General features: G+C 41.9%; 1 long non-coding RNA gene across 2 annotated transcripts in view; it reads left to right on the top strand.

Moving 5' to 3' along the window:
* The first annotated feature begins 693 nt into the window (after positions 1 to 693).
* The window catches only part of LOC119470187, a 22,854-nt gene continuing 18,671 nt past the window's right edge, over positions 694 to 4,876 (top strand). For both annotated transcript variants that reach the window (XR_005199065.1, XR_005199064.1), the window contains exon 1: positions 694 to 838. This is a non-coding gene — a long non-coding RNA (uncharacterized LOC119470187). The remainder of the gene's footprint in view (positions 839 to 4,876) is intronic.

Genomic DNA, 4,876 nt, shown 5'->3' with positions numbered 1-4,876 from the left:
TTTCTTAATATCATCTAATATCCATCCCATATTCAAAGTTTTCCAGTTATCCCAATAGTGTTTGGTTTTTCAGCTCAGATCCAATCCAGAACCACATACTGCCAGTTTATTTAGTATGCCCGTTAGTCTCTTTCAGCCTTCTACAGCCCTTTTTTTTCACGGCGCTTATTGGCTGAAGAGACAGGGTTGGCTGTCCTGCAGACTTTCCCACCTCCTGGTCAGACTGCTTCCTTGTGGTATTGGTTAGCACATTCCTCTTTCTTCTATATTTTCTATTAACTGTAAATTAGATCCAAAGTTTTCATTGGATTCATATCAAACATTATTGACTGATCATATCAAAGGTGATGCAATATTCACATCAAATACTTTTTTCTGAGACAGAGTCTGGCTCTGTCACCCAGGCTAGAGTACAATGGCGCCATCTTGGCTCACTACAACCTCCACCTCCCAGCTCAAGAGGTCCTCCCACCTCAGCCCCCCTAATAGCTGGGACTACAGGCATGTGCCATCATACCTGGCTATTTTTTTTTTAAAGATGAGGCCTCACTGTATTGCCCAGGCTGGTCTCAAACTCCTGGCCTCAAGTGATTCTCCCTCAGCTTCCCAAAGTGCTGGGTTTACAGCCATGAGCCACTGGGGTGGGCTGGAAGACACCTGCTGATCCACCTGGTACATGAGCATTCTTGCACTAAGTTCTATGCTAAGATTGTATCCTTGATGAATGATTTTCTATTTTTTTTTTCCTAGATAGGACTTCCACATGATGGACAATAAACAAGAGATAGGCCAGGCATGGTGGCTCATGCCTGTAATCTCAGCACTTTGGGAGGCCAAGGTGGGTGAATCACCTGAGGTCAGAAGTCTGAGACTAGCCTGGCTAACATGGTGAAATCCGTCTCCACTAAAAATACAAAAATTAGCCAGCCATGGTGGCGAGTGCCTGTAGTCCCAGCTACTCAGGAGGCTGAGGGGCCATAAAAGCCCTAGACTCAGCCAGAGCAGGGCAGAGGACAGAGTCAACAGAATGACCAGCTGCAGAGAGAAGCTATCCTCTCTGCTGAGACCTTCAGAGGACTGTGGAGGCATCTGAATGACCTGCCTGTGGAGGGGAGCCACTCTCTCCAAGGCCTCCTCTCTGGTGAAGGCAGCAGATGACCATGGGCAGAAAGGAGCTACCCTCTCCAGGGCCTTCTTTGCTGAGAGCTGAGCACTCAACAGAACAATGTATCTATAGAGAGGAGCTATCCACTGTGGGTCTCCTCTGAGCTGTTCTAACACTAAATAAAGCTCCTCTTGATCTTCTTCACCCTTTGCTTGTCTGCGTACCTGGTAGTGGGACAAGAACCCAGGCAAAGGCTCCAAAGGTGCCACCAACCATAAAGGTTTCCAGGAAGAAAATCGACACCCCAAATATGCTGTAACATCATGACATTTCTTTAGAGACAGGGTTTCACCATATTGGCCGGACTGGTCTTGAACTCCTGTTATTGCAATCTGCCCACCTTGGCCTCCCAAAGTGCTGGGATTACAGGTGTGAGCCACCACACCCGGCCCAACATCATGACATTTCACCTAATAGTCTTGAGTACTTGTCTTATGAAATTAAAGACATCTACTTAACCACTATATCACTAAAAATAACAATAATTCATTATACCATCTAATGCAGTCTATATTCACATTTCTCCAGTTGTCTAAAAAGTTTGCAAGGATTTGGGTAAATCTAAGCCAGAGCTGACTGTATACTGGTTATTAGTTCAAGTCACCTCCCATGTCAAAGGATGGATTAGTTGGGGGTTATGGTCTATGTGGCCGGATACTTCCGCTAAGAACCATGAAGACCATATTTCCTTGTCTTCTAATTTCTATAGTAGCTGTTGAGAAGTTTGCCATCTGTCCATGCATTGTCGCTTTGTAGGAAATGTGTTTGCTTTTTCATTTTTTAACCCAACCTCCACCTTTGAGTCCTTCAGTTCCTCTATGTGCCCAGGTGAGAATCTAGTGTATCTTGGGACTCATTTCCTGAAACTAAGAATTATTGTCCAATGTCAGTTCTGGAAGAAGATGAGCCCTGATCTCTTCTTCTTATCTCCTTATCTCTTCTAAGAGCCTAGAATAGTGCCCGACACACATTAGGTGCTTCTAAACAGCTGAAACATTTTGTAAATACACATTTTCTTCACTCATCCTCTTTCTATTCTCTCCTGCTAAAACTTTTTCAGATATATATTGGACTATCTTATGCTATCCAACATGCCTCTTCACCTCTTTCACACACTTTTCATCTCTGTATCTTTCTATGCTACATTTTAGATAATTTTGTCAGATTTATCTTCTAGTATCCATCTCTGTCCTCAGTGAGTTCTTTTCTTTTTTAAGAGACAGGCAAGGTCTCACTCTGTAACACAGGCTGGAGTGCAGTGGCATGGCACAATCACTGCTCATCACAGCCTTGACCTCCCATGCTCCAGCGATCCTCCCACTGCAGCCTTCCCAGTAGCTGCAACTACAGGCACACACCACCACACCCAGCTAATTTTTAAATTTTTTGTAGAAACAAAGCCTTGCTACATTGCCCAGAGTGATCTCAAACCCCCAGGCTCAAGTGATCCTTCTGCCTTGGCCTTTCAAAGTACTGGGATTACAGGCTGGTATCCTTGGTGAACGGTTTATTTCTATTCTTTTTTTTTTTCTAGATAGGGCTTCCATGGGATGGACAGTAAACAACAGATGGGCTGGGTACAGTGGCTCATGTCTGTAATCCCAGCACTTTGGGAGGCCAAGGTGAGTGGATCGCCTGAGGTCAGGAGTTTAAGACTAGCCTGCCCAACATGGTGAAACCCCGTCTCCACTAAAAATACAAAAATGAGCCAGGCATGGTGGTGGGTGCTTGTAATCTCAAGTATTCAGGAGGTTGAGGGTCTGTAAAAGCCCTAGACTCAGCCAGAGCAGGGCAGAGGGCAGAAGACAGAAAACAGAATGACCAGCTGCAGAGAGGAGCTACCCTTTCTGCTGAGACCTTCAGAAGCCAGTGGAGATGGCTGAATGACCTTCTTGTGGAGAGGAGCCACTCTCCCCAGGGCCTCCTGTCTCCTGAAGAGAGAAAGAGTGGCTAAGCCACTGCATCTAGCCTCTCTGCTTCTTCTAATCATCTGCTTAATCCATTCACTGTTTATAATAATAATTTTGAAAAATGATACCTAATTTTCCAATAGCATTTGTTTATTTCTTTTTTGATTCCTTGTTTTATGACTTCAATGACTTTTAACATACAGTCTGAATCTTGTAATTTCATTATCTGAAGTGCTTATGGGTCTAATCCTGTGTTGTTTGTAGTGTAAGCAAAGTCTAATTTGTTGTGGATTATTTCCTTGTGAATTTTCTAGTGTTTAATTATAAGTTCATATTGATGATCTTGAGACAGACCTTCATAGACTATTATATGGATTCGATTAATTAATTCATATAAAGGTGTTAGGCGCGGGGGAAATAAAGTCACACTGGAAAGAATTTACAGGCATGGTGGCTCATGCCTGTAATTCCAGCCACTCAGGAGGCTGAATAGCGGGAGGATTACTTGAGGCCAGGAGTTTGAGACAAGCCTGGGCAACATGCAAGACCCCATCTCTACATAAAAATAAAAATTAAAAAATCAGCCTGGTGTGTGTCACATGCCTGTAGTGCCAGCTACTCAGGAAGCTGAAGTGGGAGGATTGCTTGAGCCCAAGAGGTCACAGCTGCAGTGAGCTGTGATGGTGCCACTGCACTCCAGCCTGGGCAACACAGCAATATTCTGTCTCTACAAAAGAACAAAACCAAATTCTCTCTCATATGCCAGACACTTTACTCATATTATCTTTTACCTTTGTAACAACTGCAAAGGGAGTGATGTCCATTTCACAGAGCAGAAACAGCAAAAGGATCATTAATTTATAGTTAATTGAGAAATCCCAATTAAAACCCAGGTCTGATTGTAAAGTTCACACTCTCAAATGCATCCCATTGTATCTCAGAATTATTATTGGGAAAAAACATCATCATTTGGATCTCGTAAGTGTTTTTTCTCAGTTTTAATTTTAAAGCAGATCAATTATCCCCATGTCTCATAAAATGTGTTAAATAATTAATGGAAAGGGGAAAAGAATTCATAAAACTACATAAATTGCCTTTAAAGTAGAGAAAGTTTAGTTCTCTATTTTCTTTTATTTTTCCAATTTTGGATTTTGTTTATGTACAAAAAAAGGAATTAACAAGCAGCTTACTTATGAGAAACCCCTAGGGCTTCCAGAATTGAATAAAAATGTATCTGAGTTTTGCATTCCAAATACAACAAAGCAAATCAGTGTAATTTTAATCCCTTAATAAGGAGTTTGCAAATGTAGCCTCAACATAAACAGTTTTACACCAGCAAACCAAGAAACTTGAAAGCCGATTGGTGGCAATACATTTCAGTAGTCAATCCTCTGTTACCCAGGCCCAAACAGGCTGCCAGATGTGCCCACCCTGAATGTCAGGTTCTAGGCAGCCGTGCCTCCACCCGTGGAGCTTTCCCAAGGATCATCTTCCAGGGACCAGCCAGGGATGCTCAGGAATTGCAAACTGTTTTAAATATTATCAGCATAAATTGCATCTGGTATGTGGAGTTAGGGGATCTGATCTTAACAAGATAGATTCAATTTATTATTTTAAACATATGTTATGAATGTATTTAAGTACTGCTTTGGGTCTCTTAATTTAATCTATTTTCCACAAAAAAGTGACTGCTTGTTCATTATTTGATATAAATTTAACATATGGTCTTCACATCTCAGATTTGGCTTTAGGCTACATTTTATTATATGAACTTAAAAACTTTTTTTTTTTTTTTTTTTTT

This window comes from Cebus imitator, unplaced genomic scaffold (genome assembly GCF_001604975.1).
Source record: "Cebus imitator isolate Cc_AM_T3 unplaced genomic scaffold, Cebus_imitator-1.0 Scaffold24, whole genome shotgun sequence".
Lineage (NCBI taxonomy): Eukaryota > Metazoa > Chordata > Mammalia > Primates > Cebidae > Cebus > Cebus imitator.
This window is presented reverse-complemented; position numbering and strand designations above follow the sequence as displayed.